Source organism: Ascaphus truei, chromosome 3, assembly GCF_040206685.1.
Source record: "Ascaphus truei isolate aAscTru1 chromosome 3, aAscTru1.hap1, whole genome shotgun sequence".
In the NCBI taxonomy this organism is placed as follows: domain Eukaryota; kingdom Metazoa; phylum Chordata; class Amphibia; order Anura; family Ascaphidae; genus Ascaphus; species Ascaphus truei.
Window position 1 is genome coordinate 97,156,151 of NC_134485.1, and position 20,678 is coordinate 97,176,828.

Sequence of the window (20,678 nt, forward strand, 5' to 3'; positions counted from 1 at the left end):
GCCCTACTCCTGGCAGTAAGCACTGGTAAAGCAGGCCTGCCAGTAGTCAATATGGGTTTTCCCCACTCACTGGTGCTACACTTGAGTGACAGGGGGAGGCAGTGACATCAGGCCTAAGCATTTCCAATCATGGGACAGACCTGATGCCCTCTTCCTATCTGTACTTAAGGGCGGTACCGCCCCAAATTTAGCAGTGCCTCCACCCCCTTGAGAGAGGCAGGTCACACAGCCAAGAGATGACAGAGAAGCCCAATGCTACATCCAACATGACAAAAATAAACAGTAAAATACTTATATATTCTCTTGAAAAATGGTCATTTAGTTTAACCAAATCGTTGTAAGCTTGCGAGCCACGACAAGGCAGACACCTGTTCGCAAGTCCTAACACTACCAGATAAAATACTAATATACCTCTATTAGGATTAAAATTCTCATGTATCTCTATTAGGACGGAGAAAGACCACATTGGATCTATATCCAGTAGAATGAAAGGACCTACTAACTTGGGAAGTGGGGAGGGGCGGGCTCATAATGGGGCCTGTATCTCATGAAGTAGGGTGTCCCCGAGGCTGAAACCAATGTGGTTCAGCTCTGGAGACCCCATGCTCATCTACACTAGTATCAAAACACACATCACAATAAAAAAAAATTAATTACCGTAGCGGATAGCCGCTATGGTAATTACACTGCTTTAATATAATTTGTATTAATATTGTGCGGGAGCAGGGGATCTCCTGAGCTGCACCGCATTGATTTCAGCCTCATTGACCCCTGCTTCCCGAGTTACAGGCCCAGATATGGGTTGCCGGTAACTCTATTTTTTACATGTCACACGTTAAGTGAAGTGGACGCTTTAAAAATGGCGGCAACACTGGCATCCGATGCCCCATACTGGGGCCTGTAACTCAGGAAGCAGTTCAGCTCAGGAGACCCCCTGCTCCTGCACACTATTAAAAAAAAATACATTAAAGCAGCTTCATTACCTTAGCGGCTATCCGCTAAGGCAATTAAGGGGTTAAGGCACAATAGCATGTTTATTGGGGACAATTGTCCCCAATATACATTGCAATACAAAGCACACCCACCCCCTGTGCCCCCAACAACCCCTATACCCCCTAATATACATAAAATATCTTTTTTTTTTTATGCACAGGAATTATACTATAAGCCGGCGGTGACCCTCAGGTGTTCCCCACAGGTGTCCTGGGGCCCCACAGGGGTATCCGGGTTGTCCTTGCAGGTGTCCCCAAAAAAAACATACTTTTAAATAAATACACCTCCCTCCACCTCCCCCTCTGCCCACTAACACATACAGTACTATAATGCCCCAAATTACTATTATCCACATATGTCTAATAGTGCATTTGACCATTTAAAAGACAACATTAAGCAGCATAAATAAAGTAAAAAAATCTTGCGCTCACCCCTGCCAGGTTGCCATGATGAAGGTCGTCCTCATCCTCATGGTTGAGATTTAATCTGCTGCAGCTGTGAACAAAAAGATCTTTGTGTCCTCTTGGCTCATTAACATTCCAGTGATGGGGGTTGATGTTCCACAAAGTACAAGCACATGTTAACCCTTAGCATGCTGGTCCTGTGCAGAAGGGAGCAGTTCATGGGGAGCCCCATCAAGCTGTCCGCATTTGGGGCAACGCAGATGTACACTGGGCAATCACTGCTTAGTGAATCTCGCTGACTGGCAAAAAGCGGAGCGTTTGACGTTTTTTGCTTGATCTGACATATTTTTTTCCATGGCTGAAAAAATGCCTTTTTAAGCCAATAAAGCGCTGTTATCACTGCTTAGTGAATCACACAGCAGGCAGTATCAGTCTTAAAAGCAGTTATCACTGCTTAGTGCATAGCCCCCTGTGTTTGAAGTGTTCCCTTTTACAGTTTCTGGATGAGCTGAAGGCTTTATAGTTTTAAGTAAAGCCTATTGGACCAAAAAGAGGTCCGCGTTACTTCTCTAAAACCAAGGTACAGTGCGCTGAGAGGGAAAAAAATCAGCTAATTCAGAACACAAACAAATCTGTCTAGAAGGCCATGGTCTGGGGCAGTTCTGAACCTGCGCGGAAGTCAAAGTCTCCAGACACATGGTGGTAACTGACTGGTGGCTGACTTAATTTCCCCCTAACTTAGCCTCATACCCTTTTTCCTATTCCCTTCTCAAGACTACCAACCATAGGCGAGTTCTTTTAACTGTGGGTCTAGGAATCCCCCAGTCCCCATTCCCTTTACACCTTTGTCACCCTTCGCAATAACGCTCATTGCCTAAAAAATTAAATAACACATCAACAGTTCTGAACCACCATATTAAATGGGTCTGAAAATAATATCTCAAAATGTTAGGAGTTTAAATTATCCTCAAAAGCGTAGGTTGGTACTTGTGGAAATGATAAGATGTGATGTTGGGGTAGCCATGCTACAAGAAACCCACATGCTACCCAAAGATCAAAAAGTGCTAGACAGTAAACATTTCCCCTTAATATTCCTAGCCTTATCAAGAACAAATAAATGTGGGGTGGCAATATGACTCTATAAAACGTTCAATTTCTAACCCGACGAGGTTAAAGCAGATCGAGAGGGTCATTTTGTGATGGTTACAGGCCTCCTAAACCTTGTTCTGGTCACTCTAGTCAATGTTTAAGCCCCTAATATAGAGCAATTCCCATTAGTCAAAGATGTAATGGACAAAATTGATCAATTAAAAAAAGGTAAAATTGGTCCAGTAACGCATTCCACAAACAAAAATCTCAGAAAGTTATTTAAAGACTTTTCTCTCCTGGACTCTTGGAGAATCCTCAATCCAGAGGTAAAGGATTTTTTTTCCCTCTAGAGTACACAGGGCTTTTAACTGAATAGACTATGTTATGGTTGAGTCCTCATTTTGTAACCGTCTTGCTGCGGCAAAATATGCCCCACTGCCTGGTCAGATCACAGATCAATTTTAGTAAACTTCAAAAACTGAGGCTCCACACACAAACCTGATTTGAAGATTAAGTAAATCCCTACTCTGCAGTCCAGAGACAATTAGAGAATTTAGAGAAACAATTTAAACCTATTTTGAAATTAGTTATACTAATTATTTGACTCAAATGACCATGTGGGATGTCTACAAAGCTGTTTTTAGGGGTAAATTAATTATAATTGGAGCTCAGGAAAAGAAGCAAAATCTATAGGAAATAAATAGACTAACCTGTGAATTAGAAAAGGCTGAGAAAGCACACAAAACAAACCCCTCAGATATACATTTCAAACATATGACCCAAATTAAAGCATAAACTAAACTCTTTACTATTAGATTAAATAGATAAAGCAACAAAAAATATTATCAAAGATGAAGTATGGCAGACCGCCTATTGGAAAATAAATTAAAACAGAAAAAAAGAGACTTAAATTTTTCTCAATTCAAAATAAAACTGGGCAGGAAATTTACAATCCAAAACAGAGAAGGACTGAGTTTAAACAATATTATGAAACATTATATAATCTGTCAAAAAGCAACAAAAAAACCTAGGTCTGCCCTCCTCTTCTTTTCTACATAGATGTACCCTACCAAAGATATCTACTATAGACAAAAGCAAACTCGAAATCCCAATCACAGCTTTAGAGATACAGATGTAGCGCCTGTTCTTTCCCGCTAGCCGCCCGATAACCTGAGCTGAGCCAGTCTGTGCTGTGAGATGTCATCAATTTTTCACGCAATTTAGCTACAATTTAACCTGGGTTAACCGCAGCCGGGTAGAGGGCAGAAATGGAAATGTAGCATTGTCTGCAATACCGGCTAGAAACTCAGTGACCGTGAGTTATTGTGTCTTAAAAATCCAATTGCAATGCAACCTATCATTTATTCCCATTCATGTGTGCACAATCCAATATCACAAAGATGTTTAGTACTGTAATGTATGTACTTCAAGTGTATTTGATTGAAAGCTAAAGTAAAAATGCGAACACACCAAAAAGTGTTTTTAGAGAATGAAATGTTTTATTAGCACATGATAATAAAGTCAAAATGAATAATACAAAAATACAAATTCTCTTCTTTCAAATTTAAAATGTTCTTTTATTTTTCGTCGCACTGGCTGGCTCTTGGACGTCTTAGTGTAAGGATGCTGCTCAATCCGTGATGGGTTTTCACTGCGGTTCAGGTTTTCTGCTCTCTGTGGCCATTTGGGTAATGGCTTCCTGCAATAAAAGGCTGCAGTTACCATAGGGAGTCGCCGAGCAAAGTTCTGTGTGTTTACAAGCATCTCTTGTCGGTTTATTGCCGTTACGCCTTATCCTCTTGCCTGTTTGAGTTCTTATTGCTGACCCCGGACCGTGACCTTGACTTTGCTGCATTCCGCCAGCCCTGAACTCTGCCTGTCTCCTGGACTTTACAACTCTGCCGCCAGCCCTGACCCCTGCTTCCCTACCGACTATGGATACTCTTACAGGACTCTTTCCCGGGGTTGTGGTCGGTTTATTTGCATCCCTTCCTCAGCCCTGCAGATCCGCTTCCTGATTTGAGACGAGCACCATCACATTTTGCTCGGCCAAACATGGACCCCGCTGAGGTAGCGTGAGCTGTTTCTCTCCAAGGGGAACTACTTGGAGATCATGAGACACGCCTCACACAGCAAAACCAACAGATGACTCTCATTTCCACCAGATTTCAGGACATTATCATCTGGCTGGATACATTTGCACCACCATTGCTGGTAGCTTCTGGTAGCTTCCCCGTCACCAGTTCCGTAATCCCCTACGCCCTGAGACCCACAGATCCTGACGCCACTATGTTATCGAGGGGACCCTATGACTTGTAGAGGATTTTTGAACCAATGTTTGATTCAGTTCGAACTCCAGCCATCCATGTTTAGCACTCATCGATTCAGGGTAGCCTACCTCATTTCTCTACTGACAGACTAGGCTTTGACCTGGGCCTCCCCCCTCTGGGAAAAGGAATCCCCACTGATTAATGACTCCGCTGCTTTTTTCAAAACATTAAAAAAAATGTTGACGCTCCTGGTCACGTCTCTTCTGCTTTGCTCCACTGAATCCAGCAAGGAATCCATACTGTGGGCCAGTATGCCATTGAATTCTGAACCCTTGCTGCAGAGACAGGCTGGCAGCATTTTGGCAAGGGCTTTCTGAGGGGTTAAAGGATGAACTAACTTGCCGGGACACACCCAAAGATCTGGAGGAATTAATTGCTCTCTGCATCAGAATGGATCTCCGGATGCGGGAATGACAGACAGAGCGAGAACGGCCCTAAAATCCAGCTTGCCCCCCACTTTCAGAACCCACTTTCTACACCTCTCTCTGAGGAATAACCGATGCAATTAGGTGATACCAAGTTACCTGAGCAGGAGAGAAATAGGAGACGTATCAGGGGGCTGTGCCTGTACTGTGAGCTCAAAGTCACCGTGTCCGAGACTGTCCTAAATCAGGAAAACCCCAATGCCCAGTGAAGATAGAGGAATATTCTCTGGACATTTCTTCTATTCTTCCTTCACCACAACCTTAACAGCTCCTCCTGCCGGTTTCACTCTCCTGGGGACCAGCATCCATTTTCACTCAGGCTTTTGTGGATTCTGGAGCCGCAGGGAACTTCATAGACCACGCATTTGCGAAACTCCACTCCCTTCCTTTCTGTACTTGGGAGATTCCCTTACCTGTAGTGGCTATTGATGGAAGACCTCTGATACCTGGGACCATCACTCTCAAGACGAATCCATTGCTGGTCACGGTTGGGGCACATCAAAAGAGTCACTATCATTCTGCGTGATTTGCTCTCCCTCAATGCCAGTGGTTCTAGGACTTCCCTGCTTGTGACACCACAACCCCAAGATTGATTGGGCGACCAATCAAGTGACAGCCTGGGGACAACATTGCTATGGATCATGTCTTCCGGTGTCTCGAGGTCCGAGGTTCAGCTACCTAATGAGACTTCCACATCATGCCTTCCAGTTTGTTAACAGGAATTTGCCGACGTATTCAACAACAAAAACGCAGAGGAATTACCGCCACATCGACCTTATGATTGTACAATCGATCTACTCCCAGGGGTCACCTCCCCTCGAGGCCGCACCATCCTCTTTCGGAACCAAAAACCAAGGCAAAGCAGGAATACATTCCGTAAAACCTTCAGCGTGGGTTTATTCGCAAATCAAGTTCACCCGCTGAGGCTCTTCTGGCTTTTGAGAAGCTCAAATCCGCCTTTTCGTCCGCACCTGTGCTGATCCATCCAGATTCTACAAAACCCTTCGTGCTTGATGTTGACGCATCCGAGCTGGCAGCCAGAGCCGTTCTTTCTCAAAGGAAGGATTTTCATGGGAAACAACCCATGTGCATTCTTTTCTGAAAAAAATTCTACCATGCAAAGGAACTATGATGTTGGATATCGAGAACTTCTGGCTATGAAAATGGCTCTTGAAGAATCGAGACATTTGCTTGAGGGGACAAATTCACCCCATGCAGAGGCGGAGGCTTCACTGACGGTGACGTCACTGGATCTCCAGGATCCCTGTTGTTAATCAGCCTCTCCGGGTTTTGGAGTACCCGGCAGGTACCTCAACTGAAGTGCACCAACGGTTCACGGGTAGCACTACCATACACACTTTTGGGTAGGCCTTGACATTGGTTAAAAGGACATCAAGGTATTGGTGCCAAGCACCCTTTGTACTGTGAGGACACTCACTTGGTGTAAGGGGGTTGGGAGTGTCCCGTTTCATACCTATATCCACTGGCAGTGCAGAAAGGAGCAGATGTGGCTCCCCAGTGGAGGTGCCATTGCAGTCCTCATTGGATGATGAGAGAGACAGCCTGTCATCGGTGGTGATGCACCGGCCGGGGGACCACCCCAGCTGTGAAGTGATTCCACTTACCCCAGAGATGGAGCAGATGAGTCCAGAGACCCCCCGACAGCGAGCGCTGGTGCGGCCTGAACCGCGTAGAAGTACCACGGCTGTGGTGACACCCAGTGTGGCGGAGATGGGACCCGAGACGGCTCCAGAAGAACCACAGAGCATCCCAAGGCAGCGGAGCGGCAAGAGGACTCCACCACCCCCTTATTCCCGCTAGGTGAAGGAGGAACCTGTGGAGAGAGGGAGGCTTGAGGCCTACCTACCCGTCCGCGATCCTGGCGGTCCACCGCCGCCCCTTCCGGTTATCGACGCACTTCTGGTACGGGACCAAGAGGCGGATGGAGGCTCCGCGACTACCAACAATGATGTCACTTCCATGTCGACATGGAGCAGAGGCCCAGAAGCCTTAATTGCCTCGCTGAAGAGAGCCGGGATAGAGGAGGAGTTTGAGAAATTTAAGGCCCAAGTGGCTAAGCGAGGAGCCAGGCACGCTCCAGCCAGAGACAGTAAGCGAGCACCTACCGGTCGTGGCATCGCCCGACTCAGAGACTATGGACTATGGCGATCCTATGATCTCCGCCCCTAGCGATATTGCCCTTGCCGCTGCCCCTGCCCCGTCTCGTTCTATGCCACCGGGTCCTAGTGGGAGTAAGCCGAGTAAGACGCCCAAGTTTTCAACTGATTGGCGGGATTGGGATTCAAGTGATGAGGGTTCTGATGGGGAGATACCTCTGTCAAGTGTTATACCTGTACCTAACCCCACTGTGTTTAATTCTGCACCTAGAGGTAGGGCCCGAGGGTCCGAGTCTACTGCTAAAGCGGGTCCTGTAAGTCCCAAGGCACCCAAGATGAATCCCACAATATACAAGAATGTCATTAGAGGGAGGGGTAAAGGCTTGCATTCTACTGAGACAGAGACATCTGGTGTGTCCTCGAGAGCTGAATCAGAGGAATGTATGAGTTTGTCATCCTCATATGAACACTGAGATAAGTGGTGGGCACCGTTATTCACAGGGTATGATGAAGGGATGGACCGTACAAGGTTTGTGCTAATAAAGAAAGACACAGTAGATCACTGGTGGGATGTAGGCACATATTCTCCACAGGAGGTTGCTGACAAACTACTGTAGACAATAGATGGAGAGAGATTATGCAGAAGGTAATAACACCCAAAGGTTCATCTATTGTATATGATGACATTGCGCCTGAGGAGCCTAAGTACTGGGTACTGCCAGGAAAGGCTGGGAACCGTAAACTTACTAAAGTAAGCCGAGCAGATAGAGCCATAGTGGCGAGATACAGACAGTCTCATGGGTATGAGTTCCCGTACGTACCAGAGCCAATCATGCAGGATCAGAGAGATAACTGGCTCAGAGATGCTGTCATTGAGTACCTATGTATTAAGTTTGGTAACTCTCCTTATTTGAAGGAAGACAAAATATGTTCCTTAATGAGGGTTTGGAGTACAGGCACAAACATATTCCTGCACAAGATAGTGTACAGGCCGGAGAATGGGCCTGTTCAACCCTTCTTTGTTAAAATTGTGGATCATAATGGACGGTACGTGAGGAAGCCTGATCCCTGTCATTATTATTGAGTTATGGGTTCTCCATGTTTGGAGTTTCTCGCTGTTATGTCACCATCTGGGTGTTACAGTCTGTGATGCAAAATATATAAATTTTATTGTTGTGTTTTCACAGGTTGTTCACCTGCAGGATGGCCCAGCAAATTAGGTCCAAGTGGGGACCATTTGATTCCACCTGAGGGAGAGTGTAGCCCTGGTAAGATTATGGGCTATATTTCTATCCTCCTCCTGTGCAGTAATCCCTGGTAAGGGCAGGTTGCCAGGAGTTATCATGGGCTTCCCCCACTTCAAGCACTTGCCCTGAATGGTGAAGGTAGGTCACCTGACCCTGTGTCCAATCAAGAGACACAGGGGTGGTGCCTGCTGAAATCATAAAGGGCAATGCACTTCCTATTTAGTGAGACAAGTGTAGAGTTGGTATGAGAGAGTTAGCAGCCTATGAGTAGAGCTGATAGTGAGGTGGACCAAATACCTATCATCCTGCTTAGGGGGTGAGGGAAGAGCTAGCCCCACTCTGGATGGCCCTAGGTCCAGAGTGGAGGCAGGGACATCCTGAGGGAGTACAGCCGGCTAGCTGTGCATAATCCTGTACCTGATTGTATGCTGCTGAGAGAAGCTAAATATAGAGCTGCTGCTGTTTATAAAAAGAGAGTATATCCACGTAGGAGCCGAAGCACAGCCACCTATTCTACATTGGTGTGGCTGTGCTTCGGCTCCTACGTGGATATACTCTCTTGCTGATTACCTGCCTGGATGCACGCCAGTCTGGATACGCTGTGCAGAGGCTTTTCCTGCCTTATTGTTCACGCCCCGCTCCAGCTGCTTTGGTGCACGGCAACCTACCCCTTGGAGGATTTCGGCGATTCCTGAACTGAGGAGGACACGCATATGGATGGCGATGACATCACGCAGGGTGCCATGGAGTCAGAGTGATCGCCTGACCAACACCCGGTGAATACTACCACGAGTGACGCCACGCTTACCTACCTCCAGGATCTTCGCAGGGGATCCGCCACCAAATGTGAAGGATCGGGGCTCCGGTTTGATTGGGTTTTACCGGTCTGAAGTTGCGTTAATAAAGCAACCATTGCCTGCTGTATACGAGTGGTTATTGAATTTAACCCTTTATTGCCATTTTGCTTGAGACATTGAAAAAAGCACTTGAAAAAAAGCACTTACAAACCACGCACTTGCAGACTTTCATCATAGACCCTTCAAGTACTGGACATATGTCTTTATATTACAGCATTTGATTCCAGAGTGACACCACTATTACTGTTTTTAGAGCTCCGGATATTTTGCTCTTTCTTTAGACCAATTTCTTCTAATGCTATTTATAAAAGACCTATTGTGTGGAGACTGGAATCTCTCATCCCTGGGAGGGGATTCTGCAGTAGGGATTCCACCGCATATCCCTGGGGCCTACTACAGATGGAGGCACTGCATCATTGAAGAAGGACGAAGGCATTTACCCCAGAAACCTGTCATGTTGTCCCCCATGTCATTGCGGGAGACTCAGGCCCTCCTCTTGCCAGCAGGTATGCACCACACAGAGACATGTAGCCAGACCTCAGAACACCCTAGGGTACCCGATATGAGGTTGGAGGGGGGGGGGGGGGGGGTCGAGGGGCTACATGTGTATATATATATATATATATATATATATATATATATATATATACTAATGCAGTTTTGCAATGTAAAGTATCTTAGCTTTCCAGTATGTACAGTAAATAATTCTTAGTAATATTATAAATATTATTTTGAGAGTTAAAAAGTCTTTTAAGCTGAGAGCAGTCAGGATGTCAAGAGATTATGTACTGGAGAGCTAATATACATTTCAGGTTATTTAAAACCAATGTGTCCATAGCAAGTTTTTCAACATGTTGACGTTTCCAAAGATATTTCAGCAAGCTTTACAGCTCTAAAAAAAAACTTGTGAAATCAGTCTTAAATTATGTAGGAATTAGCACAATTTAGATACAGTGAATTTACAGTAGTTGGGACAGTTTCCACTAATTAAGGATGGGAACCTTGAGTATACCGTAAATCCAACAAAGATCTCTTGCCCCTAACACATTGCAATTGAATATGTATAAATGTATACAAGCTGAGAGAGAGAGAGCTTTCTCACAAAGTGCTGAGAACATTTAGCGCATCTTCAATCACTACAACAATTACTGTAAACTACAGGGTATATTGTAGATTGGAGAAGATAAATGGTTGAGTACTACAGCTTTTCATTAAAGTCTCAGTACGTACTGTATTAAATTTGGGCCTCCATTCAAGGGCAATTCTTCACCAAAATGCCAGCAATGCGTCTCCTGTGGAAATTTAGATATGTGGGGATTGTTTAAAAAACATTTCCCATGTGTTAAAACACAGGAATTAATCCTTCTCAGATCCTATGCTATTGTAAAACTATGCTAATATCTAAAGTACTGCAGGTACTGGGGAAGCTTTAAAGATAAAAATGTCTAATTTTTGTAGTCAATTTTTAGATGAACATACAGTACAGAATTTCTGTACATAACAAGTATCCTTAAAATGTCAATAGGAATCATAGTAGGTACCACGAATCGCAATTATTCAAAGTGCAAAGCTTTCATTTATAGTTTCATTTTTAATCTCTTAGCTGCGGTATAACTGATTTCCTTCTGCAAATTACATTGCTGAAGTTAAAATGAAAATCTTTCACTCTAGCTAGTGTACATTCTCACCTAAAGATTTGCTTCTCAAATATCTTTATTTTTTGTCTATGTAAAGATTAAAATATCATATTATGCAAAGTCCATGTACTGCTGAAAATAGACAGATTGTCTTCAAACGTTCAAATGCATTTAGTTAATATTTTAAAGGTCAGTATAATACATGAGTATGCCTACTTTGGATTGAAGCATCGGTATTCCTATTTCATTTTTAGCTATTGTTAGACATATTTCTGCTTTCCAAGATCATGTATGAAGACCAATATTGACTTTTATAACCTATAATTTGTAATATCTATCTATCTATCTATCTATCTATCTATCTATCTATCTATCTATCTATCTATCTATCTATCTATCTATCTATCTATCTATCTATCTATCTATCTATCTATCTACAGTATCTATCTATCTATCTATCTATCTATCTATCTATCTATCTATCTATCTATCTATCTATCTATCTATCTATCTATCGTATCTATCGTATCTATCGTATCTATCTATCTATCTATCCGATGGGCCATTATGTCTGCCCCTGCAAAACTAGTGAGGATCACGGGCATGTCTCGAGAATCCATTTCGAGATTTCATCGTATAACGGCCGCTGCATCTGTATATAGATCTGAGTAGTAGTTATAGAATTGTTTTGATATTTGTTAGAGATTATATATTTTACTATCTTTATTTTTTATGTCCAAGATATTTGAGCGATTCTTTATATTTGTTCATTTATTCGCTAGGAGTCTGTTGGGTTTGTTGCATTTATCATAAAATAGTTGTTTTGTTGATTTAATGGCTCTTGCAAAGTCTTCTAGTTGAAGTTTTCTCAGTTCATTTCTGGTTGCTGTTAATCTCTGGAGGACTTTGGGAGTGATTTTATGAATTTGTTCTTTATTTTTTGTTTTTGTTTACTAGGTCTAGAATAGAACCCAGTTTCTGTTTTTTCTTATGGAAAGCAAGGGATATCAAAGAGCTCCAAATACCGGCTTTGTGCGCCTCCCATACGGTGGAGGTAGAGACAGAAACATTATTAAGTAAAAAGTAGTCTTTAAGTTTAGAATGAATTTTCTTATAAACTTCTGGGCAGTTCAGTAGAGAGTTGTTTAGTCTCCACCAGGTCAGGGAGGTACACTTCTATGAGAGGGGGAGATCAATTTGGATTGGGGCATGGTCAAACCAGGTGATTGGTCAATATCGGATGAAACAATGGAAGAAACTATGTCTGGGCTAATTAAAAAATAATAAGTTCTGGAATATGTTTCATGGGGGGGGGGGAATAGACCGTGTATTCCCTTTGTCCTTGGTGTTGTGCTCTCCAGATATCGGTTAAAGGGAATCATTTGATGAGGTCTTCAAGTTTTTAAGATAGATATGAGGTTTTGAGGGCTTGAGCTAAATCAGGAAGTGTTGATTCATCTATGTCAGGGTTGAGGACAGCGATTTCTTTCAGCTGCAGAGAGAGCTGCACAGAGAGAGAGATGTCTCTCACTGTGCATATCTCTCCAGCGATCACATTTTTTTAATATAAAATGTAATACTAGTGTAAATGAGAAGCTGATTCCTAGAGAAAAACCGAGTTGATTTCAGGTCTCGGACCCCCTGCTTCCTGAGATACAGGCCCCGTAATGGGGTGCCAGTATCTCCTATGCATTTTATTCCCACGGTCAAGTGACACGGAAAATTTAAATGCATATGAGATACTGGCACCCCATAACGGGGCCTGTATCTCGGGAAGCAGAGGGTACACGGACCCCAAATCAATGCGGTTCAGCCCCGTAGACCACCTGCTCATGTACACTAGAATTACATGTATATTAAAACTGCTTCATTACCTTAGCGGCTAGCCGCTAATGCAGTGAATGGGTTAAACCCTCATTCTACATACTCACCAAGGACCAAATACCCATTTCACCCACCCACGCTATCCACAATAAACATTAAAAACACTTTTACCTACCTATTCTGTACCCACATGATTGATACCAAAGGACGAGGTTGTCTGGGGGCCCTCAGGTGGGGCCCGCATGGGTTCCGGGGGTCCTCGGGTTGTCCCCGCAGGTGTTTGGGAGCACTCGGGTTGTCTCCAAAGGTCCCCACTGGCCTGCAGCACGAATCCTTTGGCAAAAAAATGTGGAATACATTGAAATAAATACACCCCTCTCCCCCCTACATATACAGTACAGTAATGGGCAAAATAACTATTATCCAGATAAGGATAATAGATCATTTGCACATTATAAAATCAAACATTAGCCAGCCAGCAAGAATAAAGTAAATACAACTTTCTACTTACCCCCACCATCATGAAGGGCATGCTCATCAGCATACTCAAGGTCCATGTCCTTCGTTGCCAGCAAGAATACAAGAAAAAATACAATCATGGCCCCTAACCCCTTAATCACCTTAGTGATTAATAACGGCTATAGTAATTAAGGTATTAACCACTGTCCCCCGCTATCCACCTGGAGGCCTAACCACCTACCCCGGGACCACTATGCCCCCTCTACCCATTGATTGGCACAGTGGTATATCACACCCATATAATATGGGCATGATAAGCCATTATATCACTCAATGGTCAACCTAATAAAAAGAATTAAGGCCACAAATACATAAATGTTTATCCATATCTGGATAATAGTTATTTTGCCCATTACTGTACTGTATGTGTTGGGGGAAAGGTAATTATTTAAATGCATTCCACATTCTTTATTGCCACAGGATTGGTACCACAGGCCGCCACTCAGCAGGTTCACACTACCTTCACACCGTCTTTTCCTGCAAAACATACTGGACACCTAACAAGCTCCTATTAAACCCCCAAAATACCCACAACATACTACTTAATTTAAGCTCACCCCCTCCCACATTTAAATGGTTATGGGCTCACTCCATAGCATCTTCCACTCAGGGGAACTTGCCTGCTTGAAGTTTGGCTGTGACATCTCTAATACAGAGTGCTTTTCCTGGTAATGTACAGGTTAATAAAAGCTTCAGTCAGACAGAACTTTGCAGCTAATATTGACAGATTTACTATAAATCATTCTTCCTGTTATTAAACAGGTTATTAAGAATTTATATTAGCGTTAGGGACCCCTGATATGTGGTCTGCCTTGGCGTTGGCTCAGGGGCTTACAACAATTTTGGCCAAAAATGTCAAACTAAAAGACCATTTACTTATTAGATATTTGTCCATATATATTTAGGCACTGTACCGTGTATGAGTCTCACTAGATGTGCTAAAAACTGAGCTTTGTCTGTGTTTTATGTTATGTCTCTGGTTTTTTACACCGTCTTTTCCTGGCATAAGGATTTTGGGAGAACCTCGCCATTCTAGAGACGCTATAGGCCTCGATAACCTAATCGTGGCTAATATAATTGCACAAGTTTCAGAACCTACCGATAAGTGGCTTATCGCCGGTCACCCGGCAATTTTTTTTTTTGATGGCTGAAAAATTTGGTGATTCATTCCTGTATCACCCACTTATCGAGGCTTACAGAATTGCAGTAGGCGTTTTGGCTGATAAATGCTCGATAAATGGCTTATGAACGCTTATATCACATGCCCCTTTGAATCTGTAAAGAACCAATTAACCATTTAAACATTTAAAACAATATAAACTAACATTCTGGAAACAAAATTAGCCAGACAACTTTCTTACATTACAACCTCCACCCACATCCCCTTCCCCCCCCCCCGGAAGGTTTGGATCTCTGGTGTAGGTCTTGGGAGGGTGCCTTGAAATCTTTTTCTAGAATTTTTTAAAATTCTTATGGGAAGAGTGAAGGGGCACTATGGGCCCAATATTCCATTATCAAGTCTTAAGTCAGGGCCCCTGGTGTTGGTGCAAGGGGACAAGTGAGTATGCCATAGATGCAATACAAAACCTGTCTGGGGAACCCAGGTCACCTTCCCTCTATTTTGTCGAGCCGCACCAGATACAGTCATTAGAATGTTTTTGGTTATAGTGGTGCAATCGATGGAACTCCGTGGTTCAGCCAATGTCCTCCTTTCCAAGGTGTTGTTCCCCCTTCTCCTCCGGGTATAGTTGTGGGGGTCAGGAGTCCTTAAATCTTGACTCATTCAACGTCAATTGGTTGATCTTATAGTTTTATATTTGTTCATCGGAGGAGTCAAGAGGAGTTTCTTCTTTCTCCTACCGTGGCCCATTCCGTTGTGGGTTTCGGGCAAGAAGGTCTTTGTCTCTCTTGGACTTTATTTCGATTCTTGCATGGAGACAACCTCAGACTTTGGAGGAAGGTGCCTGCTTTACCCAGGGTGCGAAGTGAGTGTAGCATACCTTCTTATATCACAATCAGTCTGAATGGGAACCCCCAGTGGTATTTGATACCTTTGTCTTGAAGTATCGTTGTTTCTGGTCACAGTGCCCGTCTTTTGTTGATCGTTGAAGTTGCCAGGTCATTGAAGATCTGGATTATGGATCCTTCAAATCACAAGTCAGGTTTATTTCTACAGGCTCAAATGATCTGCTCTTTCGTGGAGAAATAGTGAGTTTGGCAATTACGCCTCTGGATCTGTTTGAATCTTTAAATTTGGGGCCTAGGGCCCTATGAATAGAAGAAAAATTGTCTAAAAAAGACCAAGGTATCCGGAGCTCTAAAAACAATAGTAGTGGTGTCAATCTGGAATCAATGCTGTAGTATAAAAACGTCTCCAGTACTTGAAGGATCAGAGATGAATGTCTGGAAGTGCGCGTTTTGTAAGTGCGTTTTTCAATGTCTCTAATAAAATAACAGTGTTGGGTTACACTCAATAACTGCTCATATGCAGCAAACAATAGTTGCTTTACTCACGCAACTTCAGACCCATAGGATCCGATCAGACCGGAGCCCCGATCCTTCACTTTTGGTGGTGGATCCCTGCGGAGATCCTGGAGGTAGGTAAGCGCGGCATCACTCGTGGTAATAATCACTGGGTGTTGGTCAGGCGATCACGCTGACTCCATGGCACCGCACGTGATGTCATCGCCATCCATAATAATCTCGTCCTCCTCAGCTCAGGAACCGCCGAAATCCTCCAAGTGTTAGATTGTCATACACCAAAGCAGCTAGAGCGGGGCGTGAATAATAAGGCAGGATAAGCCTCTGCACAGCGTATCCAGACTGCCGTGCATCCAGGCAGGTAATCAGCAAGAGAGTGTATCCACGTAGGAGCCGAAGCACAGCCACACCAATGTAGAATAGGAAACAAAAGTTCTTTCAAGAATTTATTAGCTAAAAAGGCATAAGGACAGACATCCTAATAGCACTCTTACATGTTTCACGCACAGAGCGCTTTATCAAAGAGTAGTATTATATGTGTATGATCTACCACTATGCCAATCAATGTGTACAGTGTGGGTATTGTTGCACCGGGGTGTGTTGTTAGGCCTCCTGGGTTGGTAGTGGGTGAGGGTGGGTTAACCCCTTAATTACTATAGCGGTTATTAACCGCTACGTTTATCAAGGGATTATGGGCCAATACTGTACATTGAATTTTTTCATGTATTCTTCAGAGGACATGGACCTGGAGTATGTTGATGAGAATGCCCTTCATGATGGCAGGGGTAAGTAGAATGGTTTATTTACTTTATTTATGCTGGCTGGCTATTTTTTAAAAAAAATTTATAATGGGCAAATTAGCTATTATCCATATCTGGATAATATTTATTTTGCCCATTAATATACTGTATGTATTGGGGGTGGGTATTTATTTGAATGTATGCATATGGATTTTTTTTAGGCACAGAATTGGTACCACAGGCCAGCGGGGACCCCCGGACACCCACGGGTACCACCTGAGGACCCCCCGGGGACAACCTGAGGACCCCTAGACACCAACGGGACAACCCAAGGGCCCCCAGTCATTGGCAGGGAACAACCAAGGGCCCCCAGATACCCATTGGGACCACTCAAGGGCCCCCAGACACCCGTGAGGACCACCTGAGGACCCCCAGACACCCACTTGGACAACCCGGGGAAACCTGTGGGCCCCTGGACACCCACAGGGACAACTAGGGGGACAATAGGCCCTATTGGGTACCACCCGATGACCCCCACCATTCTCGGGTATCATTCTTGTGCAGGAATTTTTTTTCATGTGGGGGCACAAGGGGTGGGTGGGTTGTGTATTGGTGGTTAGTATATATTGTAATGTTTATTTGAGCAGAGGGGGTGAGTGAAGGCCAAGTACCCACTTCACTCACGACCTTTGCCCTCAGTAAACATGCTATTGTGCCTTAACCCCTTCATTGCCTTAGTGGCTATCCACTAAGGTAATTAAGCTGCTTTAATGTAAATTTTATTAATTATGTGCGGGAGCAGGGGGTCTCCTGAGCTGAACCGCTTTGATTTCTGCCTCAGGTATCCCCTACTTCCTGAGTTACAAGCCCTGGTATGGGGCATCGGGTGCCGGAATCACCATCATATATAAATCGTCCACGTCACGTAACCGGGAGTTTAAAATAATGAAGGATATACCGGCACCCCATATCAAGGTAACAGATAGCCACTACGGTAACAAATTAGTTCAATTTTAATTTTGGTTTTAACACTACAGGTAGTGTATTGTAGCAGGGGGTCACTGTCATGGTGAACCAGAACTTATCAACACTTTTTATATTTTTGGGATTCTCGATTGAACACGACAAGGAGGCAAAATAAATTGTCATTTATTTCCTTGATAGACAAACACACGAGAGCTTCAGAATACACTTAATACAACACTTACTGGGATAGGGAAACTAAATAAAATGTCCTTTGCAAGAAAGCGCAAGAAATGCAGTCTCTGATTTAAAGTCCGTTTGGCTAGATTGCAAGTTGCCGATCTAATATCTCCGCCAGATGAGGAAAGTTCGTAATAGTTTGTAAGACTTCATTCGGGAGTCCCCTGGGCTAATGAATTACGGAGTTTGGGGTGAATCCTTGGTTGCGATGTTATTAACCCCTTGCGTCCTGGAACCGCTACCGCTGTACTCGAACAGAAACTTGTGCAAAGTTTGGTTACGTCATGAATGACACTGGGGATAGCTCGGTGGGCAGTTTCATAGGGTTCACAGACCTATCTATAACAAGCATGCCCAATCCCCTCCATGGGAACATTTAACCCACCAATCTCTGATTTGGCCGCAGTTTGCAAAATGGGCAAAAAAGGCTTTCCAGTTTGCACCGGGCATGTGTTAGCTAGACACCCATGTGACTTAGCATACCTGGGGTACACCCCTTATCTGGCTACCCTGAGTCTGTGTTTGGCTCCAATGTGGGAATGGCTCATGCTGAGTACCGGGATCTGGCACTCAGCACCATCCCGGCCAGTTTCACACTTTGGATCTCTGAGGCTTTTCATCCCTGCATTTCACTAGACTCAGAGACTCCCACTTAGCGGGACCTCTTGAAGTGCAGGAAGGAAAATACCCTCAGCTCATTCACCCCTGGCATATTTACATGCCAAAGGATTTCTCCCGGGCTTACAGAAAAAACTGTTCCTGCCTGTACATTTTAAAACTTACAGTATTATACACTTTATGTGTGTGAGTAATTTATTTATTGGGACTTGCTCACCAAAAATTAGAGCGCTAGCTGTCTCCGTTCGTGAGTTAGCCCGCTTAATTGAAAAACCTTGCTGGTGGGAAGCCAAGTTCACCTACTTCTCACTTCAATTGACCGACTTCCCACGGCAATAGACTTTCCGCCTTTCAAGTTACGCGAGCTAACAAGGTACGGGTACATTTTATAGGAAAACCACATTAAATCTAACCGCAAGCTACTTATTCAATTGTACTTGTGGTTACGAGGTCGAGTGGTTGAAAATGGATACCTATATTCAAACAGACCTCCCATCCAGCCACGCTTCTTCAATCAGCGCTGGCTTTGGCGCTCACAACGCCATCTTGTGCCTAAAAACCATATAGCACACTTTGTATGTAATTCTATTACTGCAGGCAGGGAACAGTCTGCAAAATAGTACTAAGAAGGTTGGGACAGGGTGTTATGCTGTGCTCACCACAGACAAGGAGGGACCCCGAAACTGAGGTGAGATGGGTAACAAACTGCACCCACAGCTACGGGGACACACCTGGAAAGTGGAAAATAGGCATCTGGAACCGTATGGGAGTATAAGATAAAGTAAGATACTTGCCAGACGAAAAGGGAGGTTCCAGAAGATAGGTGGTACCGAGAGCCTGGGGTCCAGAGCCGGGAGGTAGGTCGGAATCCGCAAGCTGAGGTAAAGGGGTCGGGGAGTCCAGGAGGTCAGGATACAAACCAAGGGTAGAAGTCCAGAGCGGATCCACAGCCAGGCCGGTTCGGTACACAAGGGATCACTAAGGAGACAAAAAGACAGGAACTGAGGCAAACACGACCGTGTTTAACATAGGTCATACAAAGCTATGCTCAGCCAAAGAATGAATGGCTGAGCCAGGTATAAGTAGGAGGAAGGACCAATAGGGAGAGGGGGAGTAACGAGGGAGCGGCCCCAGGGAATATAGTGATTGGTAGGGGGAAACTAACTTATGTGCTAGATGTGCAGCTTGTGAGCGGTACACGCGCATCAGGCGTGTGCGCCGTGCGGGACAGGCGCGCGCGGCCTCAGCTGGGGGCAGGAACTCCTCCTGAGGGAGGATGTAAAGGTCCTCGACCATGCGCGCGCATGCGCGAGATCAGTAGCCTCCGCGGGAAGCGGAGGAGAAGGAAGATCCCGCCCGCGGCGGCAAGGAGGCAGAGCTGGAGCGGGAGTAAGTAAAGTCGCGGGAGGAACCCCTTTAGAGAGAGGTGTTCCCCCGGACCTTACAGTACCCCCCCCCTTGAGGAGCGGCCTCAGGACTACTCCAATATGGCTTTTGGGGAAATTTGGAGTGAAGAGTCTCAGCAGTCTGGGGGCATGTATTTGATGGTAGGGTACCCAAGATCTTTCCTCTGGACCAAAGCCCTTCCAGTGAACCAGGTATTGTACCGAACCCCTCATCCTCCTGGAATCCAGAATAGACTGAATTTCAAACTCTTCCTGCCCCTGAACTATGACTGGTTTAGGGTCAATCGGTGTCCTTTGGAACTGTGGACTCTGGGACACAGGTTTCTACAGTGACACGTGGAACACGGAGGGTATCCTCATGGATGGAGGAAGTTCCAGACGATATGCCACAGGATTGATCCGTTCTATTACTGAGAATGGATCCAAGAACCTGGGAGCCAACTTGTGGCTTGGAGTCTTCAGTCTAATGTTCTCGGAGGAGAGCAAGACCTTATCCCGTGGTTTGAAGACTGGTGCCTGACGACGGCGATGATCTGCCTGTGCCTTTTGCCTATGGGTTGCATTTCTCAAGGCCTCTTGGATCCTTTTCCAGGATTCCTGAAGATCCTTGATTCAGACATCGGTCGCTGGAACCCCGGAAGGAACTGAGGTGATGGGCAGCTGACCCGGGTGAAAACCATAATTAATGAAAAAAGGGAATTTCAACGTGGAGCTGTTCTTTAAAGAGTTATGGGAGAACTCTGCCCACGGAAGTAAATCTACCCAATTGTCTTGGCTGTCTGCGATGA